Source organism: Budorcas taxicolor, chromosome 11, assembly GCF_023091745.1.
Source record: "Budorcas taxicolor isolate Tak-1 chromosome 11, Takin1.1, whole genome shotgun sequence".
In the NCBI taxonomy this organism is placed as follows: Eukaryota; Metazoa; Chordata; class Mammalia; order Artiodactyla; family Bovidae; genus Budorcas; species Budorcas taxicolor.
In genome coordinates, this window is record NC_068920.1 from 105,857,021 (window position 1) to 105,880,323 (window position 23,303).

Here is a 23,303-nt window from a genome sequence, read left to right on the forward strand (position 1 = left end):
GAGAAGCCAATTCTACCCTTCTCTGGGGTGGCTCAGATGGTAAAGAATCGGCTTGCAAAGTAGGAGATTTGGGTTCAATCCCTGGGTCAGGAAGATCCCCTGGAGAAGAGAATGGCTATCCACTCTAGTATTCTTGCCTGCAAAATCCCATGGGCAGAGACCTGGTGGGCTACAGTTCATGGGGTCACAAAGAATCAGACACAACTGAGAGACTAAAACACACCCTTCTCCCAGATGGACCTGTGAACAAGTATGGTCTAATCAAAGTGAGCATCAGGACTTTTGCTGGGAATTCTAGGGCAAAGAGTTTTCTGCTGTGTGATTATCAGCACAGTGCAATGGGAACCAGGCAGCCCTGGGTATCCATCTGGGAGTTCCAACCCTTTAACCAAGTATGCCACTAACAGCGCAGGAAAGAAGCAGGTCCTTGAAATGTCATTGATCTGCTGGAGGAAGCCTCCCTATGGACTTTCTGTCACTGGGGCCTAGAAATTTCTTTTATTGTTTGAGTCAAGTTTCCTGTTTCTTGCCACAGAAACCATTCTCAGTGGTACCCTTGGGATACCTGTCATTCGAGTCATTGATCTGAGCTTTTTGTCTCTGATGTAGAGGGAGACAGAATTCTAGAACCCCTGGGCTGTTGGCTCCAGGGAGGAGGCAGCCCTGACCTATTTATCCCAACAATAGTCCTGGCAGACAGAGGTGGACCCGTCCTTCCCAGTGGTGTTCACGCTCAGTCCCTCAGTCATGTCTGACTCTTTGAGACTTCATGAACTGTAGCCCACCAGGCTCCTCTGTCCACAGGGTTCTCCAGGCAAGAATACCAGAGTGGGTTGCCATTCCCTTCTCCAGGACATCTTTCCGATCCAGGGATCGAACCCAGGTCTCCTGCATTGTAGACAGATTCTTTTCCGTCTGAGCGACCAGGGGAAGCCCTTAAAGAGAAGCCTAGATACCCTGTGCTGTACTTGGTCACTCAGTCGTGCCTGACTCTTTGTGACCCCATGGACTGTAGCCTGCCAGGCTCCTTTGTCCATGGGGATTCTCCAGGCAAGAATACTGGAGGGGGTTGCCATGGCCTCCTCCAAAGGATCTTCCTATCCCAGGGATCAAACCCATGTCTCCCATATTGCAGGTGGATTCTTTACCATTTAAGCCCCCAGGGAAACCCAGATACTCTGTAAATAATCATAATTGTCCTGTTCCCTCACTGCCTTCCCCCAGCCCCACTTCGGAATACAGCAGATCAAAGGGCTGCCTTCTCTTCCTGATTTTATCTTCTGTAGCTCCTTCCCTTTGGGTCTCAACAGATGATCCTGGGATTGAGACTTCCAGATCCTATTAGGCGCCTTTCCTCTTATCAGTCTCAGACAGACCCATGCCTGCCTGTTCCATCCAGTGTGGGCCTCTTTGACATGACGGAGGCGGCAGGGTCGGGGCGGCGGTGGGGGGGGGGGGGGGGGGCGGTGCCTCCCATGTCCTGGATTCCACTTGGGTCTCTTTTGTTCCTTTCCATTCAATCACTCAATAAGATAAAGTATCCTCTGTAAAGAATAGAAAAGAAACTGAAAAAACAAGAGTGTAAACAGATTAAAGGTTCATTCAAAACTGCAATAATGAAAACAGTTTGGGACTCTTTTTTTATATAGTATAAAAATAGACATCAAATAATTGGAACTGAATAGAAAGTTCTGAAATGTCACCAAGTGTATATGATATATAAGAATGTATTTTGTGGTTGAGATAGTATTTCAAATCATTTCAGGGGAAGGATAAATCAGTGATTGTCAATTTGGGGTGATTTTGTATCCCAGGGGACCCTGGGCAACGTCTAGAGGCATTTTTGGTTGTCACAACTGGTGTAATGCTACTAGAATTTGATAGTGATCAGAAATGTTGCTAAATATCCTGCAATGTACAGGACAACCCCCAAACGAAGAATTACCTGGCCCCAAGTATCAGAAGTGCCACTGGTGAGAAACCTTGGGATAAATGAGATATTTGGAAGAATCATTCAGGAGGAAAAGAAAAATGAAATTAGATTCTGAATCATAACAACATTAATTTCAAGTTAGGTAAAATATACATTTTTATAAGTAAGCTCTTTAATAAAATTTATAAGAAAACACAGAAAAATTTTTATCCTTATTGTGTAAAGACTTTTTAAAATCACACAAACAAATCTGAAACAATAAAGGAAATGCTGGTAGACTTCACCCTATAATCACGAAAAACACCGTAAGACCATAAAGGCACTATAAAAAATACCAACTAGAGTTGCAAAAAATGTGACAAAAATTAATGCTTTTCCCTACACTTTTTCCTTCTTTTTCAGATTCTTTTCCATTATGTGTTTTAAAATTTAATTTTTATTCATATTGGAATATAGTTGATTTACAATATTGTGTTAGTTTCAGTTGTACGGCAAAGTGATTCAGTTACACATAAACATACATCCATTCTTTTTTGAATTCTTTTCCCATACAGGTTATTACAGAATATTGAGTAGAGTTCCCTGTGCTATACAGTAGGTCCTTATTGATTATTCCCACACTTTTATCAGCATTGGAAGAAATTAAACATCATTTTACAATGATTTTTCCCCCAACTTTATTGAGGTATGACTGAAAAAAAAATTGGACATATTTAAGGCTTACAGTGTGGTGTTTTGATATATGTATACCTTGTATGGGCTTCCCAGGTGGCGCAGTGGTAAAGAATTTGCCTGCCGATGCAAGAAATGTAAAAGACACACTGGTTCGATCTCCAGGTCGGGAAGATGCCCTGGAAAAGGAAACGGCAACCTGCTCCAGTATTCTTGACTGGAGAATTCTCTGGACAGGGGAGCCTGCCGAGCTACTATCTATGGGGTCACAAAGAGTTGGACATGACGTAGCGACTGAGCACACACACACGCCTTGTGTAATAATCACTGCAGTCAAGCTAATTAACATATCCAACGCCTTTTTGTGTGCAGGAGGTGGTGAGGGGAGAGCCCTGAAGACCTACTCTCAGGAATTCCCTGGTAGTCCAGTGGTTAGGACTCCACGCTTTCACTGCCCAAGTTCAGTCCCTAGTTGGGGAATTAATATCCCACAAGGTGTGGGGCATGGCCAAAAAACAAAAAATTCTACTCTCAGCACATTTTAAGTTTGTGATCTATTATTAATTATAGTTGTCATGCTTTATATTAGCTCTATAGAACTTATTCATCTTATAATTGAAAGTCTGTACCTTATGACCAACATCTTCCCATTTCCTTCGCTCCCAAGTCCCTAGAAAACACCATTTCTTGTTTCTGTTTTCCTAAGTTCGAATTTTCAAGATTTTACTTATAACTGATGGCATGCAATATTTGTCTTTCTGTGTCGGGTTTATTTCACCTTGCATGCTGCCGCTGCCAAGTCGATTCAGTTGTGTCCAAGTCTGTGCGACCCCAGAGACGGCAGCCCACCAGGCTCCCCCGTCCCTGGGGTTCTCCAGGCAAGAACACTGGAGTGGGGTGGCATTTCCTTCTCCAATGCATGAAAGTGAAAAGTGAAAGTGAAGTCGCTCAGTCGTGTCTGACTCTTCGTGACCCCATGGACTGCAGCCCACCAGGCTCCTCCGTCCATGGGATTTTCCAGGCAAGAGTACTGGAGTAGGGTGCCATTGCCTTCTCCATTCACCTTGCATAACACCCTCTAAATTCATCCATATGATTGCAAATTACAAGATTTCCTGTTTTTTACAATTAATTTTTATTGGAGCATACTTGATTTAAAATGTTGTGTTAGTTTCAAGTGTACAGCAAAGTGAATAGTTATACATATTTATATATCCACTCTTTTTTAGATTCCTTTCCCATATAGGTCATTGAGTAGAGTTCCCTGTGCTATTCAGTAGGTCCTTATTAGTTATCTATTTTATATATAGTAGTTCAGTTCAGTTGCTCAGTCGTGTCTGATTCTTTGTGACCCCATGAACCACAGCACGCCAGTCCTCCCTGTCCATCACCAACCCCCAGAGTTCACTCAAACTCAAGTGCATCGAGTCAGTGATGCCATCCAGCCATCTCATCCTCGGTCATCCCCTTTTCCTCCAGCCTCCAATCTTTCCCAACATCAGGGTCTTTTCAAATGAGTCAGCTCTTCACATCAGGTGGCCAAAGTATTGGAATTTCAGCTTTAACGTCAGTCCTTCCAGTTTACACCCAGGACTGATCTCCTTTAGGATGGAGTGGTTGGATCTCCTTGCAGTCCAAGGGACTCTCAAGAGTCTTCTCCAACACCACAGTTCAAAAGCATCAATTCTTCCACACTCAGCTTTCTTTATAGTCCAACTCTCACATCCATACATGACTTTTCAAAAAACCATAGCCTTGAGTAGACTGACCTTTGTTGACAAAGTAATGTCTCTGCTTTTTAATATGCTGTCTAGGTTGGTCATAACTTTCCTTCCAAGGAGTAAGAGTCTTTTAATTTCCTGGCTGCAGTCACCATCTGCAGTGATTTTGGAGCCCCGAAAAGTAAAGTCAGTCACTGTTTCCATGGTTTCCCCATCTATTTGCCATGAAGTGATGGGACAAGATGCCATGATCTTAGTCTTCTGAGTGTTGAGCTTTAAGCCAACTTTTTCACTCTCCTCTTTCACTTTCTTTCTTTCTTTTTTTAAAAAAATTATTTATTTATTTATTTGGCTGTTCTGGGTCTTAGTTGTAGCATGTGGGATCTAGCTCCCTGACCAGGGATCGAACCTGGGCCCCCTGCACTGGGATCTCAGAGTCTTAGCCACTGGACCACCTGGGAAGTCCCTCTTCTTTCACTTTCATCAAGAAGCTCTTTAGTTTTCTTCGCTTTCTGCCATAAGGGTGGTGTCATTTGCATATCTGAGGTTACTGATATTTCTCCCAGCAATCTTGATTTCAGCTTGTGCTTCATCCAGCCCAGCGTTTCTCATGATGTATTCTGTATATAAGTTAAATAAGCAGGGTGACAATACACAGCCTTGACATACTCCTTTTCCTACTTGGAACCAGTCTGTTGTTCCATGTCCAGTTCTAACTGTTGCTTCCTGACCTGCATATAGATTTCTCAAGAGGCAGGTCAGGTGGTCTGGTAGTCCCATCTCTTTAAAAATTTTCCACAGTTTATTGTGATCCACACAGTCAAAGGCTTTGGAATAGTCAGTAAAGCAGAAATAGATGTTTTTCTGGAACTCTCTTGCTTTTTCAATGATCCAGCAGATGTTGGCAATTTGATCTCTGGTTCCTCTGCCTTTTCTAAAGCCAGCTTGAACATCTGGAAGTTCACGGTTCACATATTGCTGAAGCCTGGCTTGGAGAATTTTGAACATTACTTTGCTAGTGTGTGAGATGAGTGCAATTGTGCGGTAGTTTGAGCATTCTTTGGCATTGCCTTTCTTTGGGACTGGAATGAAAACTGACCTTTTCCAGTCCTGTGGCCACTGCTGAGTTTCCAAATTTGCTGGCATATTGAGTGCAGCACTTTCACAGCATCATCTTTCAGGATTTGAAACAGCTCAACTGGAATTCCATTACCTCCACTAGCTTTGTTTGTAGTGATGCTTCCTAAGGCCCACTTGACTTCACATTCCAGGATGTCTGGCTCTAGGTGAGTGATCACACCATCGTGATTATCTGGGTCATGAAGATTTTTTTACACAGTTCTTCTGTGTATTCTTGCCACCTCTTCTTAATATCTTCTGCTTCAGTTAGGTCCATACCATTTTTGCCCTTTATTGGGCCCATCTTTGCGTGAAATATTCCCTTGGTATCTCTAATTTTCTTGAAGAGGTGTCTCGTCTTTCCCATTCTGTTGTTTTCCTCTATTTCTTTGCACCCATCACTGAGGAAGACTTTCTTATCTCTCCTTGCTATGCTTTGGAACTCTGCATTCAAATGGGTATATTTTTCCTTTTCTCCTTTACTTTTGGCTTCTCTTCTTTTCACAGCTATTTGTAAGGCCTCCCCAGATAGCCATTTTGCTTTTTTGCATTTCTTTTTCTTGGGGATAGTCTTGATCCCTGTCTCCTATACAATGTCACAAACCTCCATCCATAGTTCATCAGGCACTCTGCCTATCAGATCTAGTCCCTTAAATCTATTTCTCACTTTCACTGTATAATCATAAGGGATTTGATTTAGGTCATACCTGAATGGTCTAGTGGTTTTCCCCACTTTCTTCAATTTAAGTCTGAATTTGGCAATAAGGAGTTCATGATCTGAGCCACAGTCAGCTCCTGGTCTTGGTTTTGCTGACTGTGTAGAGCTTCTCCATCTTTGGCTGCAAAGAATATAATCAATCTGATTTTGGTGTTGACCATCTGGTGATGTCCATGTGTAGAGTCTTCTCTTGTGTTGTTGGAAGAGGGTGTTTGCTATGACCAGTGCGTTCTCTTGACAAAACTCTATTAGCCTTTGCCCTGCTTCATTCCATATTCCAAGGCCAAATTTGCCTGTTACTCCAGGTGTTTCTTGACTTCCTACTTTTGCATTCCAGTCCCCTATAATGAAAAGGACATCTTTTGGGGGTGTTAGTTCTAAAAGATCTTGTAGGTCTTCATAGAACCATTCAAATTCAGCTTCTTCAGTGTGACTGGTCAGGGCATAGACTTGGATTATTGTGATATTGAATGGTTTACTTTGGAAATGAACAGAGATCATTCTGTCATTTTTGAGATAGCATCCAAGTACTGCGTTGTGGACTCTTTCATTGACTATGATGGCTACTCCATTTCCTTTAAGGGATTCCTGCCCGCAGTAGTAGATATAATAGTCATCTGAGTTAAATTCACCCATTCCAGTCCATTTTAGTTTGCTGATTCCTAAAATGTCAACGTTCACTCTTGCCATCTCCTGTTTGACCACTTCCAATTTGCCTTGAATCATGGACCTAACACTCCAGGTTCCTATGCAATATTGCTCTTTACAGCATCGGACCTTGCTTCTATCACCAGTCACATTCACAACTGGGTGTTGTTTTTGCTTTGGTTCCATCCCTTCATTCTTTCTGGAGTTATTTCTTCACTGATCTCCAGTAGCATAATGGGCACCTACCAACTTGGGGAATTCATATATCAGCGTCCTATCTTTTTGCCTTTTCATACTGTTCATGGGGTTCTCAAGGCAAGAATACTGAAGTTGTTTGCCATTCCCTTCTTCAGTGGACCACATTCTGTCAGATCCTCCACTATGACCCGACCATCTTGGGTGGCCCCACACGACATGGCTTAGTTTCATTGAGTTAGACAAGGCTGTGGTCCATGTGATCAGATTGGCTAGTTGTCTGTGATTGTGGTTTCAGTCTGTCTGCCCTCTGATGCCCTCTCTCCGTGTCTACCATCTTCGTTGGGTTTCTCTTACCTTGGACATGGGGTATCTCTTCATGGCTGCTCCAGCAAAGCGCAGCCACTGCTTTTACCTTGGTTGCAGGGTACCTTCTCTTGGCCGCTGCTCCTGACCTTGGACATGGTGTAGCTCCTCTTGGCCGCTGCTCCTGACCTTGGACATGGGGTAGCTCCTCTTGGCCACTGCTCCTGACCTTGGACATGGGGTAGCTCCTCTTGGCCGCTGCTTCTGACCTTGGACATGGGTTAGCTCCTCTCGGCTGCTGCTCCTGACCTTGGACATGGGGTAGCTCCTCTTGGCCGCTGCTTCTGACCTTGGACATGGGGTAACTCCTCTTGGCCGCTGCTTCTGACCTTGGACATGGGGTAGCTCCTCTTGGCCACCACTCCTGGCCTTGAATGTGGGGTAGCTTGCCACGCAGCTGCCGCTTGTGTATTGCTGATTCCAATCTCCCAATTTGTCCCTCCCTCTACTTTTCCCCTTGGTACCTGGTCAGTTTGTTTTCTACGTCTTGACTCTATTTCTGTTTTGTGAATAAGTTCTCTTTTGTGTACCGTTTTTCCAGATTCCACCTATAAACTATAACATATGACATTTATTTTTCTCTACCTGACTTCCTTCACTCAGTATAACAAGGATTTCCTTTAAGGCTGAAAAAGATTTTATCGTATATGTATATTTACCCATTTTATTAGTGTTGATAAAATATCTCACAATTTCTTTATCTGTTCATCCACGGACAGACACTTTTGTTGTTTCCAATATCTTGGCTATTGTGAATAATATTGCAATAAACATGAGAGTGGACATATTGCTTTAAGATACTGATTTATTTCCTTTGGATATATACTAAGAAGTAGGATTACTGGATCTTATGGCAGTTTCATTTTTAGGGAGTTTCTCTACTCTTTTCCGTGGTGGCTTTACCAATTTACCTTCCCACCAAAAGTGTAGAAATGTTCTCATTTCTTTAAAACCTCATCAACACTTGTTATCTCTTGTCTTTTTGATAATAGCCATTTTAACAGATGTGAGATATCTCACTGTGGTTTTGATTTGCATTTCCCTGATGGTTAGGGACATTGAACAAGTTTTCATATACTTGTTAGTCATTCATAAGTCTTCTTTACAGAAACATCTGTTCAGTTCCTTTGCCCATAAAAAAAATAATTTTATGTATTTTTGGTTGAGCTGGGTTTTCATTGCTTTGCACGGGCTTTCTCTAGTTGTGGTGAGTGAGGGCCCCTTCTAGGTTCGTGCACGGGTGTTGGTTGTTGCGGCACCCAAGCCCAGTAGTTGCGGCCTGTGGGCCCTGGAGTGTGGGAGCAGTAGTTGTGGCACACAGGCTTTGTTGCTCTGCAACATGTGGAATCTTCTCAGACCAGGGATTGAACCCGAGTCCCTGCATTGGCAGGCAGATTCCTATCCACTGCACCACCCTGGTGAACCCGAGTCCCTGCATTGGCAGGCAGATTCCTATCCACTGCACCACCCTGGTGAACCCGAGTCCCTGCATTGGCAGGCAGATTCCTATCCACTGCACCACCCTGGAAGCCCCCTTTGCCCATTTTTAAATTGGATTATTACTGTTTCCGGTTGAGTTGTATGATTTCTTTATACATTTTGGATATTAACCCCTTATCTGATACATGGTTTGCAGTTTTTCTCTCATTCTAGAGGTTGCCTTTTCATTTTGTTATTTGTGTCCTTGCTGTGCAGAAACTTTTTAGTTTGATGTTATCCCCCTTGTTTATTTTTGCTTTTGTTGTAGGTGTTTTTGGTGTCATCAAATAAATCATTGCCAAGATCTATGTGGGGGGACTCGTTCCATATATTTTGTTCTAGAATTTTCATTGTAGCATTTTTAAAATTCTTTATTGAATTTGTTACAATATTTCTTCTGTTGTTTATATTCTGCCTTGTTGGCCTGGAGGATGTGGGATCTTAGCTCCCCCACCAGGGATCTAACCCATATCCCCTGCACTAGAAGGAGAAATCTCAACCACTAGATCACCAGGCAAGTCTCTGTAGTATTGTTATAACGGAGAAAAACTAGAGGAAGCCTCAATGCCCAATAGTCAGGAATCAGTTTATTCAATGGAATACCATGTTGCCATTAAAGATAGTGTAATAATAGTGTAAAAGGATATTTCACTTGGAAAAATGTTTACTCTTTATTTAGAGAGAAAATATTTAAAATGTTGTATTAGGGGACTTCCCTGGTAGTCCAGTGGCTAAGATTCTGCACTCCGAATGCACAGAGTGAGGTTTCATCCTTGGTCAGGGAACTAGATCCCACATCACAGCAACTAACAGTTTGCATGCCACAGCTATGACCTGGTGCAGCCAAATAAATATTTTAAAAAGTTGTAGTAGTATCATATTTCTGTAAAAGAAAAAGTACATAGATATTTGTGCTCAGTCGCTCAATCATGTCCAACGCTTTGTGACTCCAGCCCACCAGACTCCTCCGTCCATGGGATTTCCCAGGCAAGAATACTGGAGTGAGTTGCCATTTCCTTCTCCAGGGGATCTTCCTAACCCAGGGGTGATACCTGTGTCTCTTGCGTCTTCTGCATTGGCAGGTGGGTTCTTTACCACTAGTACCACCTGGGAAGCTGCTATAGATATGTTTACATGAGTAGAAAAAAGGATATTTAAAGACACTAAACAGTTGATGGGATCATTTCTGGTTGGGGGAATTGGGTGATGGGATTTTTTTCTGTGTGTTTTCAAAAATTCTAAAAACATCTGAATAATAAATGTTATTTCAAAACTTCTAAGCAACGTGGTTGTAAAACACTCACCAGGGATGGACTGAGTGTGCTCCTACGTGTCTGCAAACTTTCCTCTGGGATTGGGCAGCCCCTTCCCCTCCTTCTCTGTGGCCTCCATTTTCCCACCTCCTAAATGTGGGTGGATGAGCTTAGAGTCTCAGATGGCTACGGTTTGCAGTTGCTGTTGTTGGCTGACAAGCCCTGTGAGGATTTGTGCCAAAGCATTCACTCATTCTTGTTATCCATTAATAGCATGTGGGACACACATGTCTCTGACAGATAACTTACTTTCAAATGACTTACATATATGTCTATTCCCTCACTGGGCCTCTGCTCCAAAGTAAACATGAGGTAAAGGCTTCTGGTGTGTGGGTGCTCAGTCGTGTCTGATACTTTGTGACCTCATGGACTGTAGCCCCCTGCCAAGGCTCCTCTATCCGTGAAATTTCCCAGGCAAGAATACTGGAGTGGGTTGCCATTTCCTTCTGCAGGGGATCTTCCCAACCCAGCGACTGAACCCTTGTCTCCTGTATTGACAGGCGGATTCTTTGCCCCTAGTGTCACTTGGGTGGTTCAGCGGTAAAGAGTCTGCCTAGGTTGGGAAGATCCCCTGCAGAAGGAAATGGCAACCCACTCCAGTATTCTTGCCCGGAAAATTTCATGGACAGAGGAACTTGGCGGGCTACAGTCCATGGGTTTGCACAAAAGTTAGGCACGACTGAGTGACTAAACCACCACTACCACCAAATATAAAGTAAAGAGGGGACAGGGCCCATTTTATGTTTTGTTTTTTTTTTAAATCTGTTACAATTTATTTATTATTTTTATTTTCATTTTATTTTGGGCCATGCTGTTTGGCATGTGGGATCTTAGTTCCCCAACCAGGAACTGAACCCACACCCCCTGCATTGGAAGCATGGAGTCTTTACCACTGGATCACCAGAGAAGTCCCAGGGCCCATTTTAGAGCCCAGCAAGTTGAAGTCCAGGCAGACGAACGTTACCTGTGTGTGGTGTTTTTTTGTCCAGGGCCACTTGAAGTGGCCTTTGCTAACCCCAGAGCCTTTGTATGTACAGGGGACCAGAGCTCCTATTTATTTATGTACTATTTTTATCAAGTGAAGTTGTTAACAGTTTTTCTTTTTTTGATTAATGTATCGTTGATTTACAACGTTGTGTTAATTACTGCTGTATGGCAAAGTGACTCAGTTGTACATATACATACGTTCTTTTTTATGTCCTTTTCCATTATGATTTATTACAGGATCTTGAACATAGTTCACTGTGCTCTGCAGTAGGACCTTGTTATTCATCCATTCTATATATACTACTTTGCATCTGCTAAATGCAAATTCCCAGTCCATCTGTCTCCCACTTCGCCTCCTCCCCCTTGGCAACCACAAGTCTGTTCCCAGAGCTCCTTTATATTATTAGGTCACTGAAGAAAACCAGGCATAGACTGACACGGAGAAAGAATCTATGGGTGACAGAAACAAAAGCAGTTTCTGGGACAGAAAAGTCCCCCAAACTCCTGGGGAGAAGATTTTCTTGCTGGTTGATCATCAGGGGTTATCTAATAGTTTGCTCCAAATCTCAGATTCTTTATCTGCATTGGGTGGGTTGGGGAGGTTTGGATTCCATGGCCTTTTCAGCTGAAAAACTCCAAGACTGTTAGGTTTGATGGGGATTTTTCAAGTCCACAGTCTTTGAGGTGAGAAGACAGGGAGAAGAAGGGAAGAGAAGAAACAGGGTAATGACTTTGTCAATCCAGACAGCTGTCTACTGTGCCTTCTTGGTTTTCTAAACTAGCGCTCTCCAATAGAAGTATTATAATGCAAACTCATATGTAATTGCAATTTTTCTTTCTTTTTTAAAAGTGGTGTCTGGAAACCCAGGCTTGAGAGGGGGTGCCATATTTTTATTATGATTATTTTACAAATATTTATTTGGCCATGCTGGGTCTTAGTTGCAGTGTGCGGGATCTGGAATCTTCAGCTATGGCACGTGGGATCTAGCTCCCTGACCAGAGACTGAACCTGGGTGCCCTGTGTTGGGAGAGCAGAGTCTTAGCTACTGCACCACCAGGGAAGTCCCAATTTTAATTTTTCTAGTAGCCACATTTTAAGAAGTAAAAAGAAATGGTGAAATTAATTTTAATAATATAATTGATTTAGCCCAATATATCAAAAATATGGGGGCTTCTCAGGTGGCTGGCACAGTGGTAAAGAACCCATCCTACCTGCCTATGTAGGAGGCGAAGGAGACGAGGGTTCTATCCCTAGGTCAGGAAGATGCCTTGGAGTAGGAAACGGCCACCGACACCAGTATTCTTGCCTGAGAAATCCCATGGACAGAGGAGCCTGGCGGCCTACAGTCCTTGGAGTCATAAAGAGTCAAACACGACCGAGAGACTGAGCACACACATCAGAAATATTGTGTGATGAATATAAAAATCATGGAGAGATCCTATGTTTATTTTTTTATACGAAGTCTTTACTATCTGGTGTGCATTTTATACTTAGGGCACATGTCCATTTGGACTAGCTATGCTTCAGATTCTCAGTAGCCACACGTGGCTAGGGGCTACCATATTGGACAGTGCAGCTTTAATCCATATGAGGTAAGTAGGGCTTATTTCTCCCCTTATATAGATGGGAAAAGAGAGGCTTAGAGGATCTACAGTGTACCTAGCGGAGCAGAGAAAGGGCCCCATGCCTTCCCTCTGCCCCTCAGCTGATTCTCCAATTCTACCCAACCCTCCTCCACAGCCTGAGGCACAGTCCATCCTCCTTGGAACTCAAAGGCAAGTGGGGAGAGAGAACCAATTCGCTTCTAGTGCAATGACGTGCCAGATAGTACAGTGGGGTTCAGAGCAGGGAGAGGGCTGTGAGGCCTGGAGGAGACAGGTCAAGTTATCTTTCACCAACCGAATGGCCTGGGCTGGGAGTCGTGGCTGGGTAGGTCTCCCTGATAAGCTGCCCAGACAAATAGATTCCCAGAGACCCATCTCAAGGACCCATGGGCCAGTCTTCCATGACCTGCGACTTTCTTATCTGTACACAGAATTTCAAGTTTCACTGAGGCTTGACCCCGCCAGAGAGGTTTCAAATGCCCAGTAGCAAGAAGAGAAGGCATCCATAAAAATAGCAATGATAATATGAACGCTAATAGTGATGTGTGAAACCACCCAGGGAAAAGTGGTTCTGCCCTTGGCAGTGCAGTATTTCCCCCAGCATCCCTGGGAGGCACACCGTTCCCATATCGGAGGCCCTCCCCTCACTGTTCCCAGGTCCAGTGCTGACATTCAGGGAGACCACCCCCACGCCAGGTTTCTGCTGATCTGCTGGGGCCGGGGGAGAGTCTCAGAATGTCTTTTCTTGAGTGTAGCCAACCCAGAGACCGCTCCATGTGATCCATGAATTTAGGTGATTTTTTTTTTTTTCTACTGAAGACTCTATAATGAAAGCAACTATCTATCAAACACAAACTGTTCATCTTATGGACAAAATTGTAAGGGGACAGAGTAGGGTGTGGGTTACACAGGGAGGGACTGTGTGGCTGAACCAAGGAGGGCAGGATTGAGAACAGATGTCCATCTACAGAAGAATGGGTAAAGAAGGTGTGGTACATATACGCAAAGGCATAGTACTCAGCCATAAAAAGGAATGAAACTGTATCATTTGTAGAGATGTGGATGGACCTAGAAAGTATCATATAGAGTGAAGCAGTCAGGAAGAAAAAACAAATATCTTATATCAACACATATGTGTGGAAATTAAAAACATGGTATAGATGATCTTATTTGCAAAGCAGAACTAGAAACACAGACGTAGAGAACAAATTTATGGATACCAAGGGGGAAAGGAGTGGGCGAGAGGAATCAGGAGGTTGGGATTGACATATATACACTATTAACACTATGATAAAATAGATGACTAATGAGAACCTACTGTATTGCCCCGGGAACTCTACTTAATGCACTGCAGTGATCTGAATAGGAAGGAAATCCAAAAGGTAGGAAATATATATATAGATGTATGGGTGATTCATTTTGCCGTACAGTTGAAACTAACACATTGTAAAGCAACTATACTTCAATAAAAATTAATTTAAAAAAATAAAACAATTTTAAAAAGATTCTCTCCCATATAGGCGATTAGAGTATTGAGTATACAGTAAGTCCTTATTAGTTATCTATTTAATGTATAGTAGTGAGTGTATGTTGATCCCAATCTCACAATTTGTCCACAGCCTCTACCTCCAGTCCTCTGGTAACCGTAAGTGGTTTCCTACATCTGTGACTACATTTGTTTGGTAAAAATATGGAAAGCTTCACGAATTTGCATATCATCTTTGTGCAGGGTCCATGCTCATCTTCTCTGTATGGTTCCAATTTTAGTGTATGTACTGCTGAAGCGATCAATCTTTTTCATTTAGAAAAGTCCCTTTAACATTTCTCTTAAAGATGGTTTGATGGCTTTACAGGCTCTGAAATTTTTGATCGCTTCATCGAATCTGAACCAAAGCCTTGCAGATAAAGTATCCTTGGTTGTAATTTTTTCCCTTTTATCACATTAAATATATCATGCCTTTCCCTTCTGGCCTGCAGACTTTCCACTGAAAAGTCAGTTGACAGACTTATGGGAGTTTCCTTGTATGTCACTTGTTGCTTTTTCCTTCCAGCTTTAATATTCTCTTTATCTGTGTGTGTGTTCAGTTGCTAAGTCGTGTCCAACTCTTTGCGACCCCATGGACTGCAGCATGCCAGGCTTCTCAGTCCTTCATCACCTCCCGGAGTTTGCTCAAACTCATGTTCATTGAGCTGGTGATGCCATCCAACCATCTAATCCTCCCTCTGTCATCCCCTTCTCCTCCTGCCCTCAATCTTTCCCAGCATCAAGGTCTTTTCCAATGAGTTGGCTCTTCACATCGGGTGGCCAAAGTATTGGAGCTTCTGCTTCAGCGTCAGTCCTTCCAATGAATATTCAGGGCTGATTTCCTCTAGGACTGACTGGTTCTTTATCTTTATTCTTTGCCATTTTAATTATAATATGTTTTGGTGTTTTCCTCTTTGAGTTGATCTCTTTTCTCCTCCTGGGACCCCCATAATGTAAATGTTAGTTATCTGATTTTGTCTCAGAGTTCTCTTAAACTGTCCCCGTTTTATATATTATTTTCTTCCTTTTCTGTTCTGTTTGGTTGATTTCCACTACTCTGATTCTAGTTTGCTGATTTGTTCCTTTGTGTCATTGAATCTACTGTTGATTCCTTCTAGTGTATTTTTCATTTCCATTATTTATTTATTTTTAAAAATTAATCAATCATTTTTTGGCTGAGCTGGGTCTTTGCTGCTTTTGTGTGGGTTTTCTCTAGTTGCGGTGAGCAGAGGGCTACTTTTGATGTGGTTCGTGGACTTCTCACTATGGAGGCTTCTTTATTGCAGAGCACGTGCTCTCGGCTGTAGGCTTCAGTAATTGCAGCACAGGGTCTTAGGTGCTCTGGGGTATGTGGAATCTTCCCAGACCAGGGATCAAACCTGGGTCCCCTGCATTGGCAGGCAGATTTTTTTTTTAATCACTTGACCATCAGGAAAGTCCATCATTATCTTCTTGAGTCTGCTTTCCCCTTGATGTTGCTCGTCTATTTTCCCACAGAGGGATAAATGCCAAATCTTGAAACTGAAATGGAGGCTGTGGCCAACTCACACATCTGGTGCTTTGCTGATGAAGATGTCCTGGGCTTGGGGTTGGCCAAGGCCCTGGGCTGGGCAGTTGGCCCTGCTCAGAGTGATGCTCTGTCTCACTCTCCTTTCCTGTAGGGAGAGTGGTGAGAGGAGAGTTACTCCAACTGCTCACTTTTGCCTGGCATCCGTTGGCACCAGGCCAAGGATGTGGATGGATGGATAGAGGCCTGGTTTACTCTTCTCTGACACTTGGAAACTTGGCTTCTGATTAGTCATGGCCTGTATCCAAACAGGCAACAGCAGGTTCATCCTCTTCCATTGTTCACTCATAAATACCATCAAACACACATACTAGAGTAAATATAACCCAGCGTATAAGACCCTCACTCAAAACCTCCTCCTCTGTTTTTTAAAAAATCAACTTTATGGACTTCCCTGGTGGTCTGCTGGTTAAGACTCTGAGCTCCCAGTGCAGGGGCCCAGGTTCGATCCCTGAGTAAGGAACTAGATCCCACATGCCACAACAAAAAAAAATCACATATGCTGCAACTAAGACCTAACACAGCCAAATAAATAAATATTTTAAAAAATCAACTTTATTGAACCCAAACCCACATCCTAACCCTAAATTTGCACACAATAAAGTGCACCCATTTTAAGTATACAGTAGGATGAGTTTTGGCAAATGTATACACCAGTGTGAACATCAGCATAATCAAGTTAGAGAATATTTCCATCACCCCCCGACCATCACCAAATTTCCTCTTGCCCATCTGCAGTCAATCTCCCCCACTTCTGTTTTGTCACCATAGTTTTGCCTTTTCTAGAATTTCATATAAATTTCATCAAGCAGTGTGTACTCTTTTGTGTCTGACTTTTGCAGTAAGATAATGTCTGAAAGATTCTTGTACATTGCTGGATATATCAGTAACACTTTAATTTTTGTTGCTGAGTACTACTTCATTATACGGGTATATCACAATTTTAAATTTCCCTCCTTTTGACTTTGGTTTATTCAATGTCCCCTTCTAGTGCAGGTGACCCTCTGGGCCACTTTTATGTGTGAACTAAATTTTTTTTAATTAAAAAAATTTATGTATTTGACTGCACAGGGTCTCAGTTGCAGCATCTGGGATCTTTAGTTGTGGCACTTGAACTCTTAATTGTGGCATGTGTAATCTAGTTCCCTGACCAGGGATGGAACCTGGCCCCCTTTATTGGGAACGTAGAGTCTTAGCCATTGGACCATCAGGGAACTCCCTGTATGTACTACACTTTTATCTCCCACCTCTTCCTGCAAACCTGGGCCCTTTCTCTCCATCCCTGTCCCCTCTGCCTTAAGTTTGCTGCAGAGCAGAGCAACACTTGAGAGGCTTAAGACTGTGTTAAAATAACCATTTCCCACACAAGTAATATAAAGTAACATAAAGAGATGCCAAATTAAAAAGCTAAAAAAAAAAATGTGCAGTTCTGACAGCCTACCACATTAAGACTCTAGCAGACTACCCAGCCCTCACCACCTGCTTCTTCAAAAGGCTATGCTTTTTGCCAGACTGAATATTTCACTTTATCTTTTCCCTTATGCAGACACTGCAATATATTTGAGGATATATCACATTTCTTTCTTAAGTAATTATTTTAAATGTTAAAAACATTTAAAAATAATATATGAACATGGTTTTAAAAGATTCAAATAATACAGAAGAATGTCAAGTGAGAAGGGAAAAGTCTTCCTCCCCACATCATTCTCATTGCTCAGGGCAGCCAACGGGAACAGTTTGGTGAGACTCTCTGGTGACATTTACAGTGTCTGATGTGCATGTTGTATGTAACCCAAATAAAGCTGGGCCTCCAATTTGTGCAACATGGATGGACCTAGGAAGTATCATACTGAGTGAAGTAGGTCAGAGAAGGAGAAATATCGTATGACAGTGCTAACATGTGGAATATAAAAAGAAATGATACAAATGAACTTACAAAACAGAAAGAGACTCACAGACTTAGAAAATGAATGCATGGTTGGTGGTGGGAAGGGAGAGTGAAGGACTTTGGGAAGGTCATATACACACTGCTATATTTAAAATGGATAACCAACAAAAGTCTATAGTATAGCAAATGAACTCTGCTCAGTGTTATGAGCGAGCCTGGATGGGAGGTGAGTTTGGGGGAGAATGGATACATGTATATGTATGGCTGAGTCCCTTCACTGTTCACCTGACACTATCACCACATTGTTAATCAGCTATACCTCAATACAAACTTTTTGGTGTTAAAAAAAAAAAAATTGGGCCTCCATGTTCTTGCCTTAGAACAGTGATATGTCCATAAGAAACACAAATTGGCTTTATTTTTTTTTTAATATTTATTTATTTGGCTGTGCTGGGTCTTAGTTGTGGCAGGCAGGATCTTTGATCTTCATTGTGAGTCTTTGATCTTTGATCTTCATCAGAGTCTTTAGCTGTGGCATGTGAACTTTCAGCTGTGGCATGTGGGACCTAGTACCCCTACCAGGGATTGAACCCAGGCACCTAGCATTGAGAGGGCAGAGTCTTAGCCATTGGGTCACCAGAGAAGTCCTTGGTTTCACTTTTCAGAATTGTCTAGGTCTTTGCTAGGCTTTACTGAAGCTCTCTTGAGAGCACTACAGAGAGAGCCTCACAGCATCCACACAAGCAAGCATCTCAGTCAGGATTCTTAACTAGAAGCAACAGAAATCATTGTTTTCTATCATACTAGACAATAGTGGGGGCTCATGTCACCTCTGGATAGCTCACAGCTGGGAGGTTTTGCAGGTGAGACCAATCCCCAGGCCATGTCCCAGAACTGCTCTGGTTATAACACCATGACGACGGACGAGGACTATGGCTGGCAACGTTGGCTATGGCTGACAACATCACCAATGCCCACTCTGGACCCTGTTGCAACTGCCACCCTGGAGAGTGAATGTCTGCTACCTCGGCTGCCTTATTTTCCTAAGTTCTGATTCAAACTCTGGATGAGTCTGTCTGTTTGGTGGAGCCATGGGTTCATACCCTACCTGCAAGATAAATTGGGAGAGTGAGATTCTGGCCTCTCCTACTTTTGTTATATAGAGGATTTTGCCTTCTACTTAAAAAAAAAATTTCTTTCTTCATTTATTTGACCTCACTGCAAAGTTTGTGGGATTTTAGTTCCCTGACCAGGGGACTGAACACAGGCCCTCAGCAGTGAGAGCACAGAGTTCTAACCACTGGACTGCCAGGGAATTCCTGGGATTCTGCCTTTTAAAGAGGGGGTTCTTGGGACTTCTCTGGTGATCCAATGATTAAGACTCTGCACTCCCAATGAAGGGGGGCCTGGGTTCGACCCCTGGTCAGGGAACTAGACACCACATGCTGTAACTAAGACCCAGTGAAGCCAAATGAATAAATAAACAAATAAGCTCCTGTCTCACAGACAGAAGTTTAGATGCTGAATGGACCAAAGAAATGAATTTTGCCTTCTACAATAACACCCCGTGAAGGTGAAAAGTGTTAGCCGATCAGTCATGTCCCCACAGACTGTAGCCCGCCAGGTTCCTCTGTCCATGGGATTCTCTGGGCAAGAATACTGGAGTGGGTAGCCATTCATTCCCTTCTCCAGAGGTTCTTCCCGACCTGGGAATCGAACCCAGGTCTCTTGTACTTCAGGCAGATTCTTTACTGTCTGAACCACCAGAGAAGCCCCTCAGTACCACCCTGAGAAACTCCTTAAGAATGGGGTGCAACATTATTGCAGGTAATCCAGACTATCTCCTTGACTCTCCAGCTTGTTCATCCCTCTTCTGCTGCCTTTGTGGGGCTCTCTTCTTCCTTACGGTGTACTGGGGAAGCTCTGAATGCTTATACTTTTATAATTCTGTTCCTGCCACATACACATGTGAGAGGAAACAAAGCAGTGTGCATTTTTTACACAAAGCAGTGTCCTACTCTGTACCACATTTGCCACCTTGCTTCTAATAGCATAGTTTTAGATCATTCTGTTTCAATACAAATAGAGAACTACTTGTTGCCTTTTGGTGGCCAAATATTCAATGTGCTGGGGCTTGGTTGCTCCGTCATGTCCAACTCTGCGACTTCATGGATTGTAGCCTGCCAGGCTCCTCTCTCCGTGGGATTCTCCAGGCAAAATACTGACGTGCGTTGCCATGCCCTTCTCCAGGAAATAGTCAACAAACCACGAATAATTTCATACATTGTCTCCTGATGGACATTTAGTTGTTGTCAGTCTTTCAGAATTCAAATGATGTTGCAGCCTGCACTTGCTCATTACCCCGCTGTGTAAGGAGGGACATGGCTTGGTCCAGCTGGGCAAGAATTCTGGCCTTTCACACCCTGGGGTGTGAAGTGGTAGTGAGCTGGGTGGGCCTCCCAAGGGCTGCTTTCAGCGAGGGTGCCATATGCTTTGTGGGTGGATATGGAAACCTGAGTGAGACTTGGCAGGAAATCTAGTGAGAAATGTCGCAACCTAAACAGTAATTATATGCACAGAGCTTTCTCTGGTGGCTTAGTGGTAAAGAATCTGTCTGCCAGTGTAGGAGACATGGGTTCCATCCCTGGGTCAGGGAAGATCTCTTGGAGTAGGAAATGGCAACCCACTCTAGTATTCTTGTCTGGAGAATCTCATAAACAGAGGAGCTTGGAGGGCTACAGTCCATGGGGGTCACAAAGAGTCGGACTCAACTAAATAAACAACAACAACAGAGCTTTACATTTCTTATTCCATTGTGACTGGCTGCCATTACCTGGAGCTACAGGGCTTGATGAAACTGCCAAATTAGAGGAAGTGGTTGGGACTCGTTTGGCAATTTGACACAATACCGTTTGGACATTTGGATAATGACCGAGCAATTCAAATTCTTAATTTTAGGGATAGATTTGGAGGCTGGTCCTTCCACTATCAGACTGACATGAAGATTTTTGGTTGCCTGACCTCTCAGCATTCACTTCTTATTCTGGATGTGGCAGCCCCATCTCCTTCTAGGGAAATACGCTTCCAAGGTCAGGTGGCTTCTAGAAAAGCAGTCATCACTAGCCAAAGTGTGAGGCCACATGACTCCATCTAGGCCAATGAGAGCTTCTCTCCTAGCTTCTCTCCAGACTTTGACTTCTGCATGAGGTGACATAGAACCAGAGAAATGTGGCTGGTGTTGACTCATGCTAGGAGGCACCCTGATAGATGTCAGCTTAGTTCTGGCTCCCTGGGTCCCTTACTCTAACCTTTCTACTTTTCGCTTCTTCTGCTTCGTTCCACCATCTCATCGATGCCCTTTTCTGCTGAGGTTGCCAGGTTGGCTCTGTTGCTAGAGACCAGCAAGCCTGAACTTGATCTCTGGCTTCTGCAGGAAGGCTACAACAGTGACCTCAGGAGCCCTGCCCCCAACTCCCCATGGTCTGTATCCACGCAGCTTCTCCTGCTTTGGTCCAGCCCTGGTTCACACTCCACCTCTGTTGCTGGCTCCATCCCTCCGTCATTCCAGCTTCTTCCTTCCTACTGAGGACCTGCTTGACCCGTCCCATGCCTCCCTCACTCCTGCACCCAACCGAGGGGCTATGGTCAGAGCCAGCCTTGACTATTTCCCGCCTTAACCTCTTGTGCCCAAGCCCACTTTTGCTCTCCCTCCAAAGCTTCAGTCTCTTGGTGCTCCCCCAGATATCAGATGCTGGGGCCATCTAACCCCCAGAGATAGGGCTCAGTTTCTCCTGGACCCTGTGGCTTTTCCCCTGGCCACCCTGGGGACAGATAGCAGGGTCCTCTGGTCTGGTTGCATGGGACAGAGGGCAGAAGTGAGAAGAAGGAAGGTGGAGAGAGCGTGAGTCATGGGGAGAGAGGGAGGCCTGTGAAAAGGAAATGAATGCATACATTTTGGTGAGCACCAGGATTCTGTGATTCGAGGGTCCCAGAAAGCTCTCCTGACTTCAGTACAGTTCTAGCAGCCTGAGTTAGTAGAGGATCTTCATGCAAATAAACACAATAAAATTGTGAACCCATTAAACTCTAGATACTGTTATTTGCATTGGTGTATCAGTAAGACCTAACAAAGAGCCAGCACAAAGAGGGATAAGACACAGATGTTTTATCTACTTTTTGTTTTATTTATTTTTGGCTGTGCTGGGTGATGGTTGCTGTGTGCGGGCTTCTCACTGCAGTGGCTTCTCTTGTTGCAGAGCTCAGGTTCTAGGGTGCGCGGACTTCAGTATCTGCAGCATGTAGGCGCGGGCTTAGTATTCCATTATAGGGATATGCCACATCTGGGAGGGCTGGCGAAAGCCTGGCCTGGACAGGAAGAAGTGGGGGTGATTTCAAGGAACAGGAGGCGGAAGCGTTTGGGGAGATGGGGTGATGAGAGGGGAAGATGAGTTGGGAGAGGGAAGGAAAGGGTGGAAGCCGACTGTTGACAAGCTGTTCTCTGGGCTTTGACAGTTTCCAGCTCCGTCTGCAGAATGGGTCCAGGTAGGCGAACGGAGCAACGGCTGTGCGAGGTAACTTGGAAGAGAAGCCGGGTGGAGAGGCCAGAGAGGCAGCGCCTCACCCACCTCTCATCCCCAAAGGGTCCCGCCTTCCCGCCCAGCCAGCGTCTCCAGGGAAACAGACAGCGAGCCCTGCGCAGGCGCTCTGGGTTTTCCTTCCTCCCCGTCTATCCTCCTGCATTACAGGGAGAGTGAAGACCCAGCCCATCCGCAGAGCATGAAGGCCAATCTGGCTGTAAAGTGTGTGCTCATTCGCTAAGTCATGTGGGACTCTTTACAATCCTAGGGACTGTAGCCCACCAGGCTCCTCTGTCCATGGGATTTCCTAGGCAAGAATACTGGAGTTGGGTTGCCATTCCCTTCTCCAGGGGATCTTCCTGACCCAGGGGATCTTCCTGACCCAGGGATTGAACTCTCAGCTCCTGCATTGCAGGCAGATTCTTTACCGCTGAGCCACTGGGGAAGCCCAGGGACTTAAATAGATTCATCTGCTGATATACCCATCTAAGTATTTACACATCTTCATAGCAGCGTCATGCGTTAAGAGCCAAAAGGTGGAAACACCCATGAACAGATGAATGGATAAACAAAATGTGGCATAACCCTATATCAGAATGCTATTCATCCATACAAACGGGTGAAATTCCAGCAACTAAAAAGTAAAAATGGATAGATATAGCAAAACAAAAATGGATTCAGAGATACCAGATTTAAATACAGAGAACAAACAAGCGGTTACTAGAGGGGAGAGGCAAAATAAGGGTAGGGAATTAAGAGGTACAAACTATTATGTATGACATAAACAATATACAAGGATGTTATGTATAGCACAGGGAATATAGCCAACATTTTAGAATAACTTTAAATGGAGAATAATCTATAAAAATATTGACTCACGATATTGTACTCCTGAAACTAATATAATGCTACAGATCCACTTTAGGGGAAAAAAGAGTTATGGTATAAAGTCCTCAGGCTTGGTCATATAAATAAAGTTTTACAGTATAA

General features: G+C 43.8%; 1 non-coding gene across 1 annotated transcript; it reads right to left on the minus strand.

The window, feature by feature from the left end:
- Positions 1 to 14,440: 14,440 nt before the first annotated feature.
- On the minus strand, positions 14,441 to 14,545 carry LOC128057009 (U6 spliceosomal RNA). Its single transcript, XR_008200207.1, has one exon. It is a non-coding gene; the product is annotated as a U6 spliceosomal RNA (small nuclear RNA).
- Between the last annotated feature and the right edge of the window lie 8,758 nt (positions 14,546 to 23,303).